Source organism: Cygnus atratus, chromosome 6, assembly GCF_013377495.2.
Source record: "Cygnus atratus isolate AKBS03 ecotype Queensland, Australia chromosome 6, CAtr_DNAZoo_HiC_assembly, whole genome shotgun sequence".
Lineage (NCBI taxonomy): Eukaryota > Metazoa > Chordata > Aves > Anseriformes > Anatidae > Cygnus > Cygnus atratus.
Window position 1 is genome coordinate 8,154,355 of NC_066367.1, and position 23,701 is coordinate 8,178,055.

The following is a 23,701-nucleotide window of genomic DNA, read 5'->3' on the forward strand; positions in this document are numbered from 1 at the left end:
ATATTGTATGCTGCCTGCAATGAAACTGCTTTTCTGCACTTACAGGCTGGTGAACCTGAGAAGCTTCAGCCCTAATAATTCAAACGTTGAAGTCTGCACCTGACCTAGAGCAGAACACTCCAGTAAATACAGGGACTGTGTTGTTTTACTGACTGATAAGCTCTTTGCTGTATATCAGGCTGTGCTATTACTTGTTACAGGCCTCCTCCCAACAATCTTAAAACGCCAAATTGGATCTTCACCCACGCCTGTCGGTGGAAGCAGCCCTTTGCAAAGTGGCTGTGCTGTCTTAGCTACAGACCCGGAGGCAGAGCTGAAGCTTCGCTCCAGATGAAGCCTGAAGCCCTCCTGAATCAACTCAACTGTAAATGGATCTCTGCTTTGTCCGAGCCAGAGGCAGCTGGGTGTGCTGCCAGCCCAGGCAGGAAGGAAACAAAAGCTGGCACAGCCCATGCTTGGGGGCCAGGTGAGAACGAGGAGGACCCTCAGCATGTTACTGACCATGATGCAGGTGTAAGGCCCTCTCAGACTGGGGCTCTTTCTGGCATTCCCTCTTAAAAATCACTGAAAGCTCCACCAAGCCCACAGACCAAGTAACCAGCACAGAAATAGGCAATGGGAGATGGCGGAGGTATAAAGTAGTTGCACATGGAGCATTATGGCTTTGGTGGGGTTGGTCAGCTTAGTTTGTCATACCAGCAAAGAGACCAGTGAGAAATGCAAGTGTTTCTTTATAATGTTCAGTAAATACCTCTCACAACTCTGATCCTTGGTAAGGATTGTATGTACTACAGAAATACCAGAAGGAATCAAACAGTATCATCAAACTTGTGCAGCAGTAGCCTGGTAGGTGAGATGCCCACCCACACCACTCCAACATCACTGCTATCCCCTAAGCTTGCACAAACACCCCGCACCAGAGTCTTCCTCTCTGCCCCTCGCAGACGTATGCCAGAGTGACTAGACTCCAGACTGTGTCTCTGCCACCTGAAATGATGGAGAATGCTGTCACCTTGATCCCCAGCTTCATCTTGGGTGCAACCACCTGGAGGTGCTCCTCCATCACGCACGGGAGCTCCACGCGCAGACAGCGCCCGGCTGATGCTATGAAGATGGTTACTGTTATGAGCAATGAGCATATCAAAACAACCGCTGTATTTCAAGTTACCAACATGAGAGGTGGCCTCGCCACAATCAAATTCCAGAAGGGTTTTGTGCCTGCATTCTCATCTTTGTCCTTCCCCGTGGTGAGTTTAACCATCACCTCCCCGCTCCCTGCTGCCAGGGCAAATTTATGCCACCTCTCTTTACACATCTAACAGCCAGTTAGCCAAGTCCCCGCTAGCACTGTCTAGGCTCCCTGTGAAGTCAATCCAAATAAATGCGCATCTCCAGAGGGCAAATAATTTCATCCCACCTAATCTACGAGATGATTTCTGGAGGAGCCTACAGGAGCTGATGAAACGACTAGTTTGAACCAGCCATCTAGCCTCTGCACGGCTGAGGTTCCTGGAGACAAATTCCACACAGACAGGACTCAATTCAGCACACAACTCCTTAGACAGAAAGGGGAAAATATCTTCCACTAATCGTGTCAGCTGAAGCCTTTTATTACTAAAACAACAGCCTTAAATCACCTTCAGAGCAAGTCATCCTCACTAGACAACGAGCAAAGCTGGGTCATATCACTACGCCTTTCCATCTTCCAGGTGGCTGAGACTCCCCACCACCACCTCTCCTCTACTTTATTCCCTGTTTTGTCCCCTCAAAAACCCTAAAGGACATGGCTCACCCCTACCTTCATTTCTGTGTTTTACACATGATGCTGAAGTTGAGCTCTTCTTACATTATTATAAGCCCTGTTCAGATTTGAGAAAGTTTTAGGCAGAGTATTTTACGTTAATAGAATTGGTTACTCCAAATTCCCTATTATAGATCAAGGGTGAATTTATGCCAGGAAAAAAAATAATCTTGTACTTATTTCAATTACTTTATTGATTCTCAGAGGAATAAATAAATAAATAAAAATTAAAACTACCTCAAACTGGGACTAGGGAAAGGTAATGTGCACTTCTCTTCCACATACAGCCAAATCCTCCAGCGATGCTGGTTTTAATAATGCCTTAAGTCTATTCTTCTGCTCTGCAGAGGTAAAAAAAACCAGACCCTTTTCTTTTCACTATTTCCATGGGAGAAGCAACTACAGAGAAACAGAAGTGAAAAGACATGGAGAGGCACACACTCATAGGAAAGCTTCAATATATTACAACTTCACAACAAGGTTACAAGCATTCACGCCACGCATCGTATGATGGCACAGAACCTCCCATCAAATCTTTGTGAAACAACAAAAGGCAAACTACCAGTAACGAAGGGGGTAGGATGGTTTGAGAAGCCCCAGAGCCAGGCAGGACTCAGACACACGGAGGTCAGAAGAGGTTGTGAGGTTGTGATCTCGCCTGCCATCTCTAGCCACAGAGCTTCTCCCATCCGTGCCTGCACAGAAGCCACAGCCCGCTGGCTGTCACCTTTCCTCAAACCACTCGTGTTCCTTTGCTGCCGGTGCCACACGCAGGTAGTTCAAAGGTTTCTACCAACTCGTTTCCCTCCCTTGTAAATGACGAGCACGTTACGTACACAGCTCCTCCAAGGACAGTCCCCAGCTCTAACGGTGTAACCACTGCAGTCGTCTCCGGATTCATTACAGGCACGCTGTGTGACCCACCCCAAAAATACCAGCACGTGGCTGCACCTGGCTGTCCACCACGCTAAGTCTTTCTGCCCAAGACACCGAGCAAGGCAAGGTTTAATCCCGGGCTACAAGAGAGGAGGAGAGTGTTCTGCTGGAAAGCAGCACATCAGCAGGAGCTGGAGTTTTTCCCAACTCCACCGGCACTGCGAGGGCACAAGTCCTGCAAGTTGACTCGCATGGCTTCCCTGCCCTGTCCAACAGCAGCAAGCTTGTAGAAGGAACTTATAAACTTAATAGAAAAGAAACCCTATGTTTTCTTAAAGGGCAAAAAATGAAAGAGAGACAAAAGGGTCCTAAAGAAACACATAGGGAATTATAGGTATTGCTTAGATATTTTTCATTTCTTCCTACAGCGAAACTCTGATGGAGCAACAGGTTTTCTGTGCTACTTAAAAGGGAAAAGATGACTATTTGGCTTATATTAAGAATGGCTTCTCTTATGTTAGAGATTACTCTAATAGGCATTACCACCAGTTGGTTTCAGTGCTGGAAAACAGATCCATGCTCCCTGCAATAAATTGACGGCTGTGACTCTCAGGAAACCCAAGGTGTGGTCCTTGCTGGCAGGTGGTGAGGTGTTTGTTTGCCAGCCTTTCCCCAACTGGAGGAAAGGTGCTAATAAGGTAATGCTGTGGAAGAAGAGCAAAAAGAGAGAGACAGGATTCCCTTAAGTGAATTTCCCACATTCAATGGGCATACGTTTCTGCCATGTGACCAAAGTGTGTGTCAGAGCAAAAGGAGACCCACTGGCCAAGGGGGCTCCTATCGCTCTGCACTGGCACGCACGAGATGGTCGACTTTTGCTACATCTCCTTCTTCGGAACCGCAGGCAAACAGGTTTAGGAACAAAGGAAGCACAGAGCATGCATACATCCTCTGGACCGACAACGGAGTGAGTGAGGACAACCCACTCTTTCCTATCAGACTGCTGCTAACAGTCACCAGAAGACATTTACATCCTGTATGATGCCATGCTTCCAAAGATTTGGAAGGGATTTAGTGAACTATTCTACCCAATGCTTGCCGCGTGAGGCAGGCGGGGAAACACTCTTACCCCTTTCCTTGCAGTGGTGAGAAAAATGAAACAGAAAGGTGAAGCAGCTCGCTGAAGTCTGCCCCATGAGCCAGAACTAGATTTCACCACCTCCTGCCTCCCAACCCTGTTTTCATTCCTGCAGACCACAGCACCTCTCAGATCTGCTCCAGGTGAGCAGATAACACACGTGTACTTCATACCACAGACGAGGAAAAGTCATAGCGAGAAATGACTCAAGGATTCAAAGGTTTGGCGTGATTTACAGCTAAGCACCCTGGGAACAGTGGAGGCTGATGATACTCGAAAGTGAGTAGGTAAAAGCAGAAAATTAGGACTGGGGCAGAGGTGCTGGGCTGAGCACAACGACCTGACTGCAAACAACAACTTTTCTCACTTCCCCAGTGCCCTCAGAAGCCTTCAGACACAAGGCAATTGGCATTTCATTCACAAATCCCTGGTACCATGCCCAGCTAACAACTCAGCACCCTCTCTCCATGGCCAAAGATCAGTTATGATTTTCAGGGGGAAAAAAAAAAATTATCTTTATCAATGGCATCATTCCTTAGGACACTGCCAGTACAGACACCCAAGGGATGTACAATTAAATCCTATTGTCCTTAAGTCTTTTATAGTGGATTTCCTAGGGTTTTTGGTCACTGAAAGGTTCAAGTGACAAAAGCCAGCTCAGACTTACCCTTCATGCGTGTTGTCCTGGTTCTGACCTCCTAAAACACAACTGCTAATTCCTCCTAGTTAGAAATAGGAAGCTTTATTAAACTGCCCAGCTCTACCTCAATAGCAAGGGGCACTGCTTTCCACTGATATCTCCCCCAACCTCACCAAGTTGGACTTGAAAATAAATCTCAGACTCTGGAAATAGAAAGCTATCATGCCTAGACTTACAGCAGTTGGAACAGCACAAGTACTCCAAGGTGAAAGGCAGTATGGCCAGAGGCGCTGAAAAAGTTGAGATGCATGCTTAACTTACAAGCCCTGAAGTTACAGGCTAATTTCAGTACTTGGTGAATCTTAAAATAAAGCCTCCATGTAAGCCTTTTTAGGCTCATGGCCCTCATTTGCGTCTAACTGAAGAAATGAAAACTATCATTATACGAGCCTAGCTCTGGAAAAGGCTTATTCCCAAATAGATCCTATTTACGGGCCAAGCTCTACCCTCCCATGTTTACACGCAACTCCTATAAAAAAATTAAACGCTGTCCCCTGAAGATCACGAGATCATGCAAATACACCCAGCCTCCCGAGCACGCTCGGGCTGGCCGGAGCCAACTGGAGGGAGAATCCTGGAAGCTTTACAGAGAGAGGCGGCAGCACCCACTGCTCCCTTTGCACCGAGCTGCTCCGGTGGGGTGGCAGCAGGCATCACAGCAGTGCCGGGGCATGGTGCTGTCCCCTTCCATGCTGATATATGGGCTAACTGGAAGGCAACCCAAGCAAACCTGCAGCTGCTGTCACCCCTCCAACTGCAGGTGTGCTTTAACAGGAGCAGAGGATCCTGAATTCCTTCAAAGAACTAGCCTTTAATGGCCTAATTTCAAATAGTAACATTTTCATGTATCACAGACAAAAATCTAGGGTTACAGCCAAATAACTGAGTTCCCATTGTCACCGGAAAGGTGCTGTATTTTAGCTTAAGATGTTAAAGAGGACAAGCGTTTTCCTCATCTCCCTGAAAGCACCACCTCAGCCATATATTGGTGAGCCAACGTAGCTAAAACCCAAAGGGCATGCCAAAATTTTACATCAAAATCACCTTTCAGAACAGATTTCTTGCTGAAAATTGTTTTCAGTTTCTTTTATTAAAAAAAAAAAAAAAACACAAAAAACAATAGTTTTTTAAATGTGAGTAAGCCAATCTGCCTGGTAGCCCTCTTCTCCACAGCACTGCCCAATTTTGATTACACAGGGAGGATGGGATGGCTGCTAACCTCTCTGTCGTTGGGTCAAAGTCACAACAGACAGCTCCTCCGACAATCCTACAGCTCCTCCTCTACCTCCACTTGTTTTTCCAAGTTTAATTAAAATCCACAGCAGTTCTCCCCTGCTCTGTTGCGAGGGCTGAGCGTCTCTGCCTCGCTTCTGCTTCTGGAAAGCGGCAGGAAAGGAGGGGTTAACGCTATGCATTCAGAACAAAAACCACAAGGCTGAGGCAAATCTGCACTCATCCAATCCATTCCCTGACAAAACTTGTTGCTAGTCCTGTCTGCACCATCCGAGATCTCCCAGGTTTCACTGGCCTCTAGCCAAAAGTGTCGTTTTACTCTCATAATGAAGGGGGCCAGAAGGATTTATCTTTCCCAACCTCTCCCTGCATTATGTCCATCCCTGCAGAGCAATCTTCTTGTTTTTCCACATTTTCTTGCAGTCTGAAACCCTCCCAAGGGCATATCCCCAAGGATCTGCTGAGATGGAGGGCTTCTCAGCTTACAGCTTCTGCCTACAATGCTGTATTTAGCCCATTAAAAATCCCAATAAGGTTACACATAAAAGCTCCTTCAAAGTTTTGGCCCTGACGCTTTACTCCTCGCCTTCTAAATCAAGTTATGGCTTATTTGAAAATCTTTAGAAATTGTTTGGAGGAGCGAATGACCTATTCTGAGGCTTTAAAATTAGATCAAAAGTATAAAGTTGCTTCCTCCCAAGCCACTGTATTACTAAACAAGGAAATGGTCACACAATAAAATTTCCACAAAAAGAATGGAGTCTGTAAACTGAAGCTGTCACAGGTGATGTCGTAAAAGAGATGGAAGAATGAGGTTTCGATGTTTGTTAGGGCCTAAAAGCTAATTCAACAATATATAAATTACAGTTCCCAAACTGCAATTCACATGAAGAACCCCTCCACATGTAACAACCCCCCTCCCAAAAAGAACAGACCCAAACCTCCGGGGTAAGCATGGGGTCTAAGTGCATGCTGAGAAAGTAGGGTTAATGGTGGAGATGTCAATTTTACCTTTACCTGCTTAAGTAGCGCTGAGTAGTTATTCTGCCAGAGTTCAGGGATTACAAATACAAATAAAATCTGCCCATTGGATCTTTCCTTATCCTTCCTTTTCCTTCCTTTTCAGTCTCTTTTCTCCCTACAATATATCATGACCAAGTTAGTCACAATAATCCCAATGACTCATTAAAAACCACAAAAAGCACTCCAAACACACCTGAAAAGCAACGAAAATCCAGCACAGCACAATACTATGTTGGTGTTCTCCAAAATGATTCATTTCCCTGGGCCTGGAAGATGAAGATATAAACTGGTCTCCTCCTGGCCCACGGAGAAAACCCAGCAGTAAAGGCTCTGCAGCTGGAGTTTAACAAGCAATCCCAGGGATGAGGAACAAATACCTGTTGTAACGTGGCAGGTGTGGCTGTACTGGCTCAGTCAATACTCTGGTTGGAATAGAAACCTCCTTGATTTTTAGGCAAAGTAAGCCAAGGCAAGTCTGCAAGCAAGGGGAAGGATCCTGAAGCCAGTAAGGGCTATTTTTACACACTAATTGCTGATAAAACCACACTTAGGGAAAGAATGAACTTCAGCAGCACTTCCATTGTTCCCCATCGCCATGGTCTACTGAAGGGAATCTCAACTAGATTGAGCCTGCCTTCAGCTTTACTTTGTGTTTTGATTCCAGCTTTGATAAGGTCACACCTTAAAAGAGCCACGCACAGTGTAACAGATGGGAATAAAGCTTTCAGCTATTCCCAGATTCTGTTAATAGCATTTTTTTAAGAGAAGAAAAATTAAAAAAATAAAAAATAAAAAATTGATGCTTATATAAATAGGTCTGGGTTTTCAAGTTACTTTTGCTCCCACCTCATCCCGGCAGCCCCCACAGGGATGGTTTCTGCTGCAATGGAGGTGTAACAGCTGATGGTGCAGAGGCAAATACCCACTCAGGCAGACAGAGTGCCCCCCGGGCTGAGATCTTGCCTGACTTCCTCGGTGCTTAGCCAGTCGCCAGGGCAGCACCTCCTATCCGATCCCTAAATCCAACCTACTCCTCCAGTGTCAAAGATGAGTCTGTACTCTGGCTTTCCTCCCCAGATAACCCACTGGTCCTGCTGTTCCTCTGCTGGCACTGCCTTCACACAGCAAATTCACCCCTCCAAAGCTTCAGGCCGTCAGCCTCCTTCCTGCTGCCAGCTTGGGATCCAATCCATCTTTGGTGCTACCAGTAAAACAGCAACAATGGCAATTACAGGAGATACTACAGGATTTAAAATTAAAAAAAAAAATAATAAGAGAATAGTGAGGTAATGGTGACCTAATTTCCTAAACTGTCTTTCTGCTAACCACAACTTTAAGGTTTCAGAGAGTTTGTCTTGCTATCAGCTTGCTCTAAAAATGCCTTTTCTGCAAACCAGAAATAACCATATTACATCGCTTTCAGATAATACCATCCAAAAAAAATGAAGAAATGCCACAAACTTGCATCCCCCTGAGTAAAAAGCCAAAACCTTTTTAATTCATGTCAAACTTTTATATAGAAAGGCTCCTATTTCTTTTAAAGTAGCTGAGCTCCTCTTAGTCTGTCGCAATAACACACAAATGACCCTGCATCAAGATTTCTACAATGCAGACTTAAACTTTAGTGAATTATGTTAGAAAAGCCTTCATTTTAGTACCACTTTGTATCAGGTCAAGAAGTAAGTAGCAGCATTACTAGCCAGAAGGCTGAAAATCAACCGCAGGGAGAAAGCTTGGGAAGCTGCATGCCATAAGAATGATACACCAGGAAAACATGGAGAGCAACTTGCCCAAGACTGTGCTGGCTGGACGGAGGCAGAAGAGGTCACGCTTAGCAAAGCCTCTGGAATTCCCCGAGGACGGCACTGCAATGACGTGAAGGAATTTCGGGGGCTGTTGTATACTCACAGTGTTAAAAAGCATTTCACAAGGTTCTGCACCAGACAGCAACAGCTAAGGAGAAGAGCTTTGGAAGAAGATCTAAAGTGGGAGCCTATACAGTAAATAGAGTTAAGAGCAGAAGCCAAACGGTACCAGAAGTGAAAATACTTCAGGGTGGTATGAAATCAAAAGAACGGCACTCCAGAGGTCAGTTTAAATCTCTTAATAAGGCTCTTGTTGCATATTTATACATTTGATATAAGCAGAAGTGGTTGTGGTTTGCTCTTCTCTTCCATGTTTCAGTGCATTACATTTGCACATCATGTTATCATTACTAAAAGGCAAAAATAATACAAATAAATTGGAACAGGACTAGAACAGTGAAGGAACGGAGCCATCATACCCCAAATGATGTTTGATATAGGCAAACCTGAAGCAGTTAAATCAGTTCACAGTTACGTGAGCCTAACCCGTTGATAGCTGGGGAGTTGTGCACACACAAGGACCTAAAACCACAATCCAGCACGCTGGTCAACAAAATAGATTAAGCTTTATGCACAAAGACATTTCTGCTGGAAACTAGACAAGTTCTAGATATGCTGGGGAGGAGAGGGAGCAAAAAGCCTCATCAGATTCAGTGTGGAGCTTAAGGGAACTGAGACACTGCTGCCTTCACAACAGCTAAGGACAATTTCACAACCAGAAGAGCACAGGAGACAGAAAGGCTCCTCCGTTCCTAACTAGGGCTCATGACAGATGCATGACTGAGAAATTCCAGTGCGATACACAGGAACCTGTAAAAAGCAGACAAGGTATTTGGTTATTCTTCTAGAAGGCTTCACTCAACAAGGCCGTTGGGTGCACACTCAAATCCTGTTCACACCAAAGGGGTTTGTCAGCGTCTACGGACCCATGGTGAATTACTCAAAGAGAGAATTGCTCAAAGTTGAACAAGTGCAGAACTGCTTAATTAAACTGTGCGCTGCTGAATTCAGATTTAAGACATTTGAGGAATACCTGGGTTGATGAACTTGTCTACTTCTCCGTCAGTTCCTCGAGGATGTTTTATCACTACGCTTCAAACAGTTCAATGAGAAGTGGGTCTGGAAGATGCCAAATACCAAAACTCCAATGTTACGAAGAAGAATTGAAGGAGCTAACTTAAATTCCACAGAAAGAGAAGATTTCTAGGACATGTTAGAAATGTTTATTGGTACAGGAGGGTAAGACACCTTTCACATGCCAACTGTTTCACAGTGGTAAAAGGTTCAGAAACAAAGGAGCAGTGCAGAAAGAAAAACAGAAGTAAACAGATTTGCTTCAATGCCTGCTTAACTCAGACAAACGTAACCCAGAGAGAACTGAAGTTTTTAACTGCGCTTAGAGGAGACTTACTACAGAGCAGGTCAGACTGAATCCACCTAAGCTCCTGGATCAACAGTTTTCCGTTGGACCAGTCTCTTCTGAAAAGCCAGTCAACAGCAAAAATCCAGCTCCAAGGGCTCAGAAAGAATAAGAGAGAGCACCCAGGCCACTGAAAACCTTTCTCTTCAAGGAAAAAAAAACAACTGAAAAAGCCCTATTCCAAAGCTTGTCTCCTTCCCTCAGTTTTGGCAGTTCCACCACCACTACCAAGCAGAAAAAAGCATCAGCTTTCCTCATTCGCACTGGATTAAGAGCCTCAAATGCTGCAGACCACTGACACGGCTTAATAGGAAACTTAGGTCCTTATCACACAGCTTTTCTAACATCCAGCTAAACACTAGCAAAGCCTCCCAAAATACCCTATACCTGAATTGCAACTGTGAGCTTCTCCGACACGTCACTGCAGTTTGCCAAGTGATTATTCAGCAGAACTACCATGAGAACAGAGGAAGATATTTCTCTTTACTTCCTGGCTTTCAAATACACTTTTTTGTTGTTGTTGTTTTGGTTTTAAGTCAACTGTTTTGCTGTTCTCCAGCTTTACCGCAGGCCTAGGGCACAGAAAATCGTGGACCTGCCTATCGCTAAAGCAATATTTAAAGGCTGCTGTATTAAACTGAGGCCTACTGGGGCCCACAGGCCCCAGACGCCATTTTGTAGCTTGCCTCCAGCAAAAAAGTTCCTTGATAAGAAAGAGCCGCATTAGGTTCACCTTTCCATTTAAAGGAAATGGGCAAAAACTCGCTCAGTGCTAGTTTTTAACCAAAATGTGCATTTCCTTCCCCTTGTCAGGCAGGCCTTGTAGAGATAGCAGCCCAGCAGTGGAAATAAGGCTAGATTTTGGACACAAATTTGCAGGAACTGAACCCTTTTTGTCACCTTGTCAGTGACACATTGAATTATCATATTCCAAGGGCCAAACTCAGAGCAAGCAGGTACTAACCTGTGGTGAACCTTACAAAAAACAAACACCAAAATTATATTCAACACTATGTATGCAGAATTTCTTATTGTTCGGGTCTGAAAGACAAGATCTTGAGGTAAGGCTGATTAGGATAACTTTTCACCTGAAAAGCACTACAGATAGCTTCTCCTACATAAATACAATGAACATATTTACCTCCTAGGAAAGCCCAGACTCTTCTACTGTCACATCAGGCAGCCCATCACCATGAGAAGTCTGCATTAAAATGATAATTTTGAAGTAGTCCAACATTTATTTTAACCACCTGTAGCAGTTTCTCCCAATATGCAGGTATGATCAAAACTTAGAGCATTGGGAAATTGCTATTTTTAGCCTTTAAAGAATGTAGTCAGTCTTAAACGTGCATCCAGAAAACTTCTGACACTTAAAAGTACGTTTTCATATCAGCCCATGGGAGGTACCCACACAAATCCCATTATTTGTTAACAGGATTAGCAAACACTACTCAGAAAATATATCCCAGAGCGTTTTAGCATTTACAAAAAAAATTTACAAGTCTCAAAAACATTATAATTAATTCTTTATAAGAAAACTCTTGTCCAAAGATCCAGTTAGCCAGCCTCAATTAACCTCTCGTCTCATTTACTATCCATTTACTATCTGGGCAGCATATTTGGTTTGTCTGCCAGACATGGCACTACACCATCCTGCTTCATAGCAGAGGAGAGGTACATTGTTAAACTGCATTTTGATCATTGGAGTGAATTCACAATTTCTAACACACTACAGAAAAATGGAATTCCTTTCCATCTGAGAAATATAAAGGAAAATAAACCAACTAATAGTTTATTATGGAGCTTTATGTCCAATAAAAATGACATTGATTTAGTAAACTAAAAGTCAGGTGCTCTAAATCACAAGTCCTATGCTGGATCTACACTTACAGCAGTTTACCTCAGCTGAAAATTTGGTACCAGATGACATTTTGGTTCTGTACGGACATCTTGCATAAAAATCAAAGCAAATAGGCCAGAATATTTACACACAGCTTACAGTAGCTTTTATAAAAAAAAAAATATATATATATATATATATATATGGCTTGGCCAAAAGTTGAATGGACTCCAGAATTTCATTTATCCAAGGGAGAGTTAAATCTCCAGTGCTCCTGAGCCCTGATTTCTGCAGCTATTCATACATTTAAAAATCAAAGATGGGTTTAACCTTGCCCTTCACAGAGCGAGCCGGGGAAAAAACCTGCACCCAAGTGGACTGGAAACAGGGACACACTATGTTTTCAGAACCTGCATATACTGTCATGTGGCACCAGTGAGAAATATCTTGATCTAACTTCTTCCTCGTAAAGTACCCGAGAGGAGGTTCTGAGTAGAGGGATACAGGAAATAACATGAAAGTAACGTAAAACATGCATGAGGGGCATAAAACACTAAATTTGTAAGTTTCAAGGGAAAAATAGATTAAAATCTTTGTATTTTAATGGCATTTGTTAGGAAGAGACACATTGCTGAAAACGATGTTGTTCTCTATTTTCCTCTCCTCAAAATGCTTGCTGCGTGGCAAGTCTGAATAACATGGGTTATTACAGAGCAGCAAAGTCTCACCCCACCTTGCTTGAAGTGGCTAACAAAAGAGGAGCACTGAGTGGTACCAAAACAGCAGCACATCGTTTAGACTCTTCACAGATGCTCAGTAGGATGACTTTCCTTAAGTAAGAACAAGGGTGGAAGTGTCTGAACACTTCCATTTTTGCACTGCCTTGGCTGATGGCACAACAGGAAAAAAAAAAAAAAAAGACAACTCTTAAGTCCTAAGTTCCTCCAGCTCTGGAGTAAAACATGGGACATGTCATCCAGCTCAGGGGAGCTCATAACCATGCCTCCAGGCAGCCCAGCGCTTTTCATTGTCAACTGTTTCCCTCCTATAGACGTACTGCAGTTCTTGCCAAGAAGGTTTTTCTGCTGGAGCTCACGTCAATTGACAGGGTAGCAAACTCATGCTAGAGCTGCATGAAGTCCTGAGAAGTACATAAATATGATGGCCCTGTTGCTGCACAGTTAAACTGTGTGAGACTTTGTGTAAGCACACAGGCATCGCAGGCCTGGGTGAGGAGTAGCAAGAGGCTGACACCAGCTGTGTTCAAGTGAAAATTTAAGATGAGGAAGGCGTTCTCACAGCTCCAGGCAGGCCACACGACTGGCGACCTCTATAAAGAGCACGGGTGCCTCAATGTGACATCTCCCCCTTCCTGTGTTGTTCAACAGGCACAACCCCCTCCCCTTTCTCAATGCTGACCTTACCAGGCTGACAAGACTTGACCGAAGTCACCTTCGTTTCCTGACAGAGAGGAGAGATTCCCGAACTAGTCTGAGAAGGAGCTCACGAAGTGGAAGACGTCTAGTCGCTGCGGCACAGACCTCTGCGTGGGCCTGGCTACCTCAGTTCTCGGGCTTGTACGGCAGCGTCAGCATTTCCCATCGCCGCTGCAAACACTTCACCTGTGATATCACAGCACGGCATGTGCCTTCTTCCTAACTGCATCATATTGGTGCCTGACAGACGTCTCAAGTCGCCTGAAAACATGCAGACCTTTCTGCTCCTCTTTCATTTTCAGCTCCCAGGCAAGCAGGTTACAACAGATTCCTGTTAGTCCCAGTGTGTGCAGCCCCGCACGGTCACGTTGCAGCTTATTTTCACTGCCCAAGCGCCTCAACTCTTCCCGTGCAATTTTCTGACTCCCCTTCATGCCGGCATCGCCTTCTGATTTGACTTGGAAGTCAGATCAGTAACTCATCGTTTGTAATGGCAAATCATTAATGACTATTTGAAATAAATCAGTTCTGAGTCTGAACTAGAAGGAACTTGCAACCTCCTTGTCACCTGATAATTCCCGTCTATTACGGCCTGCCATGATCTTCTATTTAGGCATTTTCTCCCGCACTTTATAATAGCTGCATCAAATTATCTTCTCAGTTTAACTAACAGCTTTCTCAGTAATAACATATCAGCTGCTCTAAAGAAACCTTAACAGATTAGCTATACTGTGTTTTTTCTAATATATACACACATGTATATTATTAAGGAAAAAGACCTGATGAATCAGTTCATAATCGAGTCATTTCAGTCACCTTTTAAAGCTGGCAATTAAAAAAGCAAGCAGAAAACTTCAGTTTAAATACCGCAGCATGACCTCGCGTCCCATTAGGACTTCTCAGTCGTTTTCTAAACAAAAATTAACTATTAGCCACAGAAACCAATGATTTTGCAAGTAAATCAGCTCCATAGCAGATCAGACGCTTCTTTCTGTTACCACTTTGTGCTCATTTAAACAGCTTCGCACTCATTTAGTCACACGTTTGTTTTACATGTTAATGCATTAAAGTTAATTAACATTTCCTAGATGATTTTTTAAATCCATTATTTATGTTGTCTTCATCCTGAACACAAATTTGAATTGGCCTCAACTTCTCAACCAGTTTTTATTCAACAGTTTGCCAAAGAAAAAAAAATATTTTTTTTTAATCTCCTAACTATTTCAGCTGCTTCAACTGAACTCTGAATACACTGAAGAAAATACCCCTGTACCAACAGAAAAAGCAGCAACTACAGCAATAAAACATTTTCAGCAACAAGCTCTGCTTTTAGGTGCTGATTTTGTGGCATCCCCACTTTTAGCAGCTAGACTTCCTTAAACATTTCAGCCAGAAATATTTAAGCAGTACTTTTGCAGTTATTTATGCGATTTTTCTGTTAAGAGTTGATTTATTAAAGCGGGTTATCTCAATTTCAAACTCAGGAGGGGTTTTAAAAAGTTATCAAATGGAACCTGAAAATCCAATTTAAACTTTAAAATTTGTTTTTAAACTATTGGACATTTATCTATTGTAATGTTTGGCCTGCTCACAGCCTGCCTTTGGACAGCCATGGGTGTACATGTTGCTGAAGGCACCTTGAGGCATTTCCCCCACCTCGACCTCTCTCCCTCTTTTCTTTCCCCAATTCTTTGTGCTACTGTGGTCAAACTAATCCACCTGAGGCTGCCCACCTCACCTCTGTTCTGCAAAATGACAATGGATACTGTGCCATTGCTGTGAATGGTACTTGTTAAATTATGCCTTCATCCTCATTTATTTTATTGAAAAAACACAACAGGGTTGTATAAAACGCTATCAGCTAAGAGGAAGTACACAGCGTTTAATAGACAGGGATGGGCATGTTTTGCTAACTGGCTAATCAGACTCAGAAGAGCATAAACCCATGTAAAACTTCCTGGTGCTGTCACAAACAGGCAGGCAGTGGCGCACGGAGGAGTCGCTCCCGCGTTGCTCTCCCTTCTGCGTTTTCTGCTCCACTCACTGCGCGGGATCCTGCTCTGATCAGAACGGTGTTTAAGGCAGCACGAGCTGCGCCGGGTGGTCAGCTCAGACAGCTTCGCAGGGACACGCAACATCCACCAGCCGAATGGGATAATCCTGGAGTCCTGCCCAGCATTCCTGCTCCTGCATGCGTTAGCATCCATAAATTAACTGGCGCTAATGAAACGCCCGTAACTGGACGTGGAATACTGTTGCGTGCCTAATGCCTACCTTCAGGTGCATAAGTAATTGCTCTGCGAGGCACCGGGAGGCAGGGGGAATAAAAGCCCAGCTAAGTGCTGATACAACAGTCTGTAAAGCCAGCGGACTAGAACAGAAAGGCCTCCGAGATCAGTTGCTTTCAGCTAAGACTCCCGCTAGCGATATGCAGAGGACTAATTAGGATATTATTTGTTACCATTTGGAGGAGCAGCTTCTCAGTTTGGTTAGAGGTGAGCACTAATCAGCTGCTGAAATCTAAACTGATTATGTCTGAAGTGTCGACAGATGCAGAGCTCCCTGAGTGAAGAACGAACATGTGTCAGCTTTTTGTGACAAGCCAAGGGAATAGTTGTTTAACAGAAGAAAACACCCCCCACATTATTTAATTCTGTGCAGCCGTCATGTACAAATAGAATGAATCATGTGAAGAGCAGTGGGATTGAATGTACCAGTCTAACACCCCAAAATAATTACATAAAATGTCCTTTTTCCTCTCAACAGAACCCAACTCTTTCCCCACTGATGCTTTTATCTTAGTAGAGATCTAGGGGGTAAGTGAGGGCAGAAAGAAAGCAAAACCTCCCAGACTTGCCAGCAAAGCATCCTGGTTCATTGCTCCGCAGAATGCAAGTTAACACTGTTGTTTAAACATGTGTTATAAATAAATTTTGCATTCCTAAAATACTAAGCTCAAATCCTTTCCCTGATCCCAACATCATCTGTGCAGTTGCATTTCCACGCAGTAACCTATCAACACCCAACATACCTACAGCCAACAAAAAGCAATCTTCGCCCCAAGGAGTTTACGAGGGAATTTAACAGCAATACTCCCATCCCTTCTTCCAGGCAGCTGAGAAGTAGCAGAAAGGTCCCAGTGCTAACAGGACAGCCATGAGGGCAGCCAGGGGAGGACTGCCTGACTCGGCAGGCTCTAGAATTTTTTTTTTTTCCCACGTTTTGCCAGAGGGGCTCTCCATCCTGATTTTAAAAATGCCATGAGACTGAAAGGGAGTAAAAACCAGCCCACTGCCTTTGATCTTCTCCCCCAGAGCAGCAGGGTCTCAGTCAAAGCACTTGGTTGAGTCAGGACTGAAGAGCTCAGCTCCTCACAGGAAGAAACATCGACACCCCACTTGTACCGAGTTAGGCAAATGTGTCAGCATTTGCAGGACTGGGGCTTCAAAGACAAGATTTGAGAAGTGAAAGGAACAGAGGGATACAGCATCAAAATGGCATGTTGTAGCACAGTCACCTGTTCACAGTTACCAGACACAAGAGTAAGCAGTTGCAGGAGTCACACCAAACGCTTCAGACAAGCCAACAACTCGCAGGATTACCCCGTCCACGTTTTGCTGGACCAGGTACGCAGTTAGTGTTGTGCGACCGTCCAAACTGCTCCTCCCTAAGTAACACGGCTGTCGAATTACAAAGACACTGCAAAAGCATCTCAACTACATAAGGTGCTGAGCATATATATGGAAAGAGACAGCCCATATCCCAAAAAGCTTTAATCCTCCTGAAAATTAAAATCCAAATGAACGTGTGGGTTTGAAATGTCATTGTTCAGCACCAGCCAATGAGATATTCCAGTCTGAGTTTCTGAACCATCTGGTAAAGCATCACAACAGCTTTAAGCATCCAAGGATCTGTCAGGGGCTTTAGTTTAGAAATACTAATAATCCCATCATGTGCAGCTCCTGCTGAATGGAAGGTATACCTACTCAATGATTTACTCCCCCCTCCTCTTCCCAACAGAGCTGGCGAGAATTAGCCTGAATAAGATTGGTTACGATTCCTCCATCCAAACAGAGCACTGCTCAACTGGTGTGGAGCTCTTACCCTCCTCTGCCTTACGAGTCCTGGAGAGGAGCTTTGGTGGGCCAGAACTGGAAGAACAATTTCCAGGACTAGCATTTAAGGAAGAAAAAGCATTTTGCTTTGAACTACTTAATTCTATTGATTTTATGTTACAGTGTTTTTTTTTTTTTCTTTCTTACAATTTACCTTGACTTTTAGAGGTGACATTTCGGAAAAAAAAAGTGGAGGAAGCTCTATGAAACACATTTAACACACGTGTGCAGCCCACGGGACAAGAAAGGCTGGTCTGGCGAAGCCAACTCCTGGCTGGCAGACAGGCATTTCAGCTTCTATTTGTGGCTCTGCCATTGACTCATGCGGCATGTCACTGACCAAGTCGCTCTGGTCCAACTCTTCAGGAGCTGTGCCCAGCTTGATGTGTTCCTGACCCATTTTCAGACCATGTAGCAACCCATGCCACCTGTGGAAGCCAGACCTACAACACCCCCGGTGAGGCATCCCAAAAACAGGGGCTTTTGCCAAAAGAGTTCTGTTCGCACCTCTCTTTGCTGAAAGCACCAAGGCTACTGCCCTATCACCAATCAATGTCTTTGAGACCTTTGTGTGAAAGGCCCTTTCTGAACCATTGCCTGCTAACACTAACGTGAGAGTTGGGGCTTCTTCGTCTCTTCATTCCACTGTGGTTTCTAAACCATGCACAGAAGCTTGAAGTTAAATTAGCAGTTTAGGACCATTGGTCTTAACCCCCAGTCTGTGGTCAATGTGTTGCACTTGGTAGGTTTTGATAATGCCCACAGCAACAGAAATTGAAAAATAAGGTGACACGGGACTGAATACGGTAGGTCTGCAGTCCTGTTACTGCCCACGGGCTGACAGTGGCTGGGGACTGTCCTCCAGAGCAGCAGTTTGCAGCCACTAGAGCGTGGAATAATCCTAGGGGCACACAACAAAAGGGAAAAAAAATAAATGCAAAGCTGCTATTAAACAGCTTTAAATTCACTTTGTGAGATCCATAGCTGAAATGTAGAACGTTTTAGGAAATTGAAGAAAATTGAATTAATTTTTTTATTTCAATAATCATTAAGAAAAATAATGGTTTTTGAAAACTGGCCTTTGAAAGTAGCTTAACAGTCTACTAGAAAGGCACTCTAAACCTCATATGCAGAATCTTCAGGGGAATGGCTTAAAAATGCTTTGTACACAGCCAATTAACTCTAACTTATTGATTGAGATAGCATCTCTTAATTGTTCACTTGGTTAAATATTTCTCTTTGGAGAATTTTTGTTCCACAGAACGATTTTCACCAATTTCTGTAAGCTGCCATTCAGGCTACAGGTGGACACACACACAGTCATAGTAGTCATATAGATGGTGGTGAGTTGTTAGTAGTTCAAAAAATAGCAACAACAAAAGAAGCAGAAGAGGTTTGTCTCAGAAAACCACACTGGAAAATAAATACTTGCAGGTAATTCTAAATAGAGACTTGTGAAGTAAAGACAAACGCAGCTGAGAGCTAATAAAGCCCTATCTGTTAAACTCAGCATCCTGTGAGCCGATATTGGGCTTTTAGCACTCACCATTCTGCAACCACTGGAAAAAAATGGTCATGGGTAAAACCCAAAAAGATGTGATAAAGTCTTGCTATTTCGCTGAAAAGCCACACGTCATTTGCATGAGCACTTGAGCAAATCATTGCAGAAAAATCAGCTGTCAATCAGCTGCTGCTTCTGTATCACCAATTGACCAGAGGGGGAGAAAAATTAATAAATAAGTGAGGCAATTTTCAGTAGTAAGAATCGTGTTGATATATAAAAGACATTGATCGGTACGTGGGCCAACAGAGAAGCGGTACGAGTTACGAGGTATTGAACTAAGGCAAGTCAAAACCTGCAGCAAAGTGCCAGCCTTTGCTAAACGCATATGCCACCAGCAGCTGAGCATCAGGGAGAGCTTTGCAGAAATGAAGAAGTATCCTTGATTGATGGGAAAGCAGCCCAGAGCGGGGTTTGTGGCCTTAAACAAGAAAAACGTAATTCGACAAAAAAAAAAAAAGTAATTCAACAGACAAAAAGCCAAAGCCTCTAAACGTCCAGTTTTTCTCACCAGCAGCTCCTCCACACATCTCACCTAGGATGCAAGCCTGTGAATGCTGAAATACACAAAAAATTCTCCCCACGTAGGTATTCCCGTGGCCTGTTCTGGTAAGCAAAGGTACCCATGAGCCAAATCAAAGGCAAAAACCTCACACTTTACACGTGCCAGCCTCCGGCCACAACCTGAGACTCTTATCTCCAAAGGAAAAGCGATGAACACTTTGGTCTTGGTCTCCCTCTGAAAGCTGAAAAGACTGGTGAACGTCACGCACTAGATGATGACTTTCAGAAGAGTAAAAAGCAGGTACCAAGTTATCACATCCTCCCCTCACACGTGGCTTTTGTTGGGGTAGATGAGAAAGCAGATGGGGAAATTAGAGCTGGACAACAAACACCACGAATGTAAGACACAAAGCTTATCGTTAAGGAATGTTCCCGTTTGCAGCAACGGTTGAGCTGGCTAAAAATAATAGTAATTTAAACTCAAAAGAAAAATGGAGGCGTTTTCCATTAAAATTGATTTTTCAACTTGTTCTAACAAAAGGTAGAGAAAGGTTGAAAACAAAGGACAAGGAAATATAATATTAAAGTACTCCAATGCTTTGTAGCTCTTAGCTAAGGTCTGCTGAAGTCAGTAGGTAAGTGCCTTCTTACTGGTGTAATTGCATCTTCTTGCCCCATCCACAATTTCCTCTGCAAGATCAAAACTGGACCAGCTCAGCGCCTTATGCTGCACAACCCAGCCTTCCACAGAGAAGCAAAAACGCTACTCCCAGCGTCCCTTACAGAGTCTATTATTTATCAGCTACAAACACCTGTACTCTGAGATAAAGCAGGTTTCCAGCTCTCGAGATCAGAAGATAACTTACAACAGCGTTTTGAAAACACGTTTGCCCAACCGGGTGCAACTCAGAGCAAAAAGGGAAGCCCTGCAGGACGCGGTGGCCTCTGATGGTCGAACCCATGTAATGTTAAACGGAGACCGAATGAGGAGGGGGAGCGAGGAAAAGGAAGTGTGCACACACCACGGCTTTGCACTTACATAACGTTTCCTCTCCAGAGTCCTTTACAGAGAAGCACCACCTGAATCTTCATCATCCCCATCTCACAGGGATGAAACTGAGGCAGAGAAGAGGGGGAATTTCCCAAGATCAAATGGCTGCTGCGATAAAGGAAAGGTCATGCTAAAAGTCTTACAGGCTTTCAGGATGATGCTAACACTATTATCCCTGGTTTTCCAGTGGGAAAGAAGGGTCCTACCATGTAATTGCTTTTCCAACACTGCAAAGGACATTGAGCTTGGAGTTCAGGGAAGAGGAGGGGGTGGAGAAGGGAAGACAAGCCTAGTTTCAAACCTTTGGTGCGCATTTATAATGTCGTACAGAAACTGCATTTCAGGATGGAATGATTATTGATTTCTTAATGGATTACTGCTGCACAAATTTACACTCCCCCCAAAAACATCAATCTTAGGATAATAATTATAAACCTATCACGGGGTATAGAGCCTTCTGACTGAGTAGAAACTTATCGCTATCTGCCGGGAAATGGCCAGTTTTCTGTTTCTCCTGCTCCAACCACATTACAGCACGGTAAGGAGCTACTGAAAAATACATGCCACTATAAAACAAAGTTTGTCATAGCCACAGGACACACCTCCAGTCAACTTTCATTAAACGCACTCTTTTAAACGGCCGCCCTTAAGACAGTGCTTGATCCATTAATGAACAAGTTAATTAGTTATTAGAACCCTTTTATGTTATTTTTACCATAGTAATGAAGCAGCCACAGCACAGAATGAGACTCCTTAATGGGCAACATACATTCACAAACCCACACACACTCACTTTTTCTGCTTGCCAGCCTACAGTCAAATGTTTCTGTGGCTTTTTTATTTATTTTTTAGGGAAGGCACCCATGGAACAGACTTGCTACAAGCAGCATCACTGCAAAAACTACTGAATTACCCAAAGGACTCCCATCGACTTCAAGAGGGGACAGACCAAACCACTGGAGACGGGCACTATGCAAATTTAAAAATGGTTCTAAAACAAACAAACAAAAAAATCAAGATCCCACTATGAATACCACCTACTTCCCACCCCGTTTAACCAGAAACATCACATGAGGTTATAGTTCACCTGTGGCCCCCGGGCTGACAGTGATCTGCGAAGGGCTGGCTGTGAAACCAGTGCCTACCTGCTGCTGGTCCCATCTCTGTGAGGGGCAACCACCCCTCGCCAGCCGACCGAGGAACAGAGCAGCCAATTCACCACCTCCTTGCCCCACAGGGATACCTCTGAGCTGAGATCTCTGAGCTCCAGCCACCAGCACAGGTCAGTGTACCTTGCCCTCTGCAGAAACACCAGCACCAGGAGCTCCCAGCCCTGCTCAGACATCACCTTGTCCCTGTGAGAGACCATGTAGTACACTGATTGATTCAAGCTAAAAATACCCCCATTTCTGTTTCTTTATTTAAAAACAACCAAACCAGCCAGCCTGATAGAGAGCAGGGCATGTTTAACTCTACCTTAAATGCAAGCCTTAAGGAGAATCATCTCTGTTAGAAGGGCATGCGGGCCACCTGGCAGCCATAACATCTTCAAACTGTCTTAGATAAATTGCTCAAAGTACTAAGTGACAGCCCACAAGTCCAACACCATTAAATCAGGTGAAATCCTGGCACACATCAGCTTATTTTCAAGTGCCTGCCATGCTGTTTGACTGCTGTTCGCCCCAGTTGCGCTCTGTTCAGCACCAGGCCCACTGCACCCAGCACAGAGCCTCACTACAAGCAGGGGTAATGGTGCCCAGAGAAGCCAAGTGGCAGAACTGAAATGTGAAGACAAGGTAGGACCTGATTGTAATCTACCTGCTCCCTTCTGTGCCTAAAAATGTCACATACAAACGTAGCCAGTTGAGGTTTCCCCCAGAGTAAGCTTGTCACTACCTACATCTTGCCTCCACGGTGTGGGTCTGCTCTAAAGGGGGCGGAAACAGACGGAGAACCTTCAACTGTGGGCTTGGGATCAGGTCCTCAGTTACTTCTGACAAAGCCCTCCAGCTACATGGCACAGGATCGTCACCTTAAGTCCCATTTATCTGAAAGGCTACAATTCAATTAACGCACCAACTTCCTCCCCTTTCTCAGAATCTCCCCCCACCCAGGACCTAGACACAGCCACCATAGGAAAGCAAGAACATCTCCAACACACATCATGTTCTGAAAAAGTGGTTAGCAAACAACAAAAAAAAAAGTCACAGAAAGCAGCATTCTCCAAGGTACACAGGCCACGTAAAATAAAAGCAAAGGGCCCAAAGCGTAACACTTGCCATCAGCTTCAATTAGCAGCAAAGTGGGGTTTGGGAAAACAAGGGCCTCTTCAGAGCTGCTATAGGGCAAAGATGAAATCCCAGAATTAAAAACAAAATCCCCACATGCACATTAATATTCAGAGGCAATTACCTTTCAGCTTAAAGTCAGCCAACATGCATCTTACTACAGCAGCTCTTAAAGCAATCTTGTTTACAATTGGAAATGGATTACATTATCTCAGCTCCGCCTATCCACATAATGCAGAGCAAACTGTCAAACATAAAATTACAAAATGGTTATTGTAAGGTATCCCCTTCAGCATAAGAATTAATTTGACCTATTTTATTACTAAATTATTACTCCCACACAAATTTTCTATCACAGATATCTATCAGCACTGACATTTATATTCCAGCGAGGCACTCTCAGATGCATATTTTCTTCTTCTCCATCTCAAAGGTGTATTGAGCAGATTTGATGTAAACAGCCTCCTGCCAAGCTAGTTAAAATCTTTAAACTTTATACATACAATTAGATTGTGACAATAAGCATTTGCTTTAAAAAAAAAAAAAAAAGATCTACACAGCTTCAGATTCTGAAACAAAATGCTTCTCAAGAAATATTAATCTGCATTTAAGGAGGACCTACAGGTATTTTCACTCCAGCTCTGGCAGGTTGTTCTGATTGTCACCCAGAGACATGATTTGACACAGTGGCCCTGATTAACAATGTGCTTAAGTCCTATTAAAGCCAATGGGAGTTAATCAGCTGTTTAAGGGCTTTGCTAAATCAGGACCAGAACAGGAGACATTTCCAAAAAATCTGGGCCTAAACTGAACACACACTAATTAGCTGCACACACCAATCACATGATTA

General features: G+C 43.9%; 1 protein-coding gene across 18 annotated transcripts in view; it reads right to left on the reverse strand.

Moving 5' to 3' along the window:
• IKZF2 (IKAROS family zinc finger 2) overlaps positions 1 to 23,701 on the reverse strand; it is a 109,867-nt gene that overhangs the window by 68,712 nt on the left and 17,454 nt on the right. Inside the window, exon 2 of one of the 18 annotated variants that reach the window (XM_035571676.2) lies at positions 9,670 to 9,755. The exons of the other annotated variants lie outside the window; for them this stretch is intronic. The gene's annotated coding sequence lies outside the window, so the exon portion shown is untranslated. The remainder of the gene's footprint in view (positions 1 to 9,669; positions 9,756 to 23,701) is intronic. 18 annotated transcript variants of the gene reach the window in all.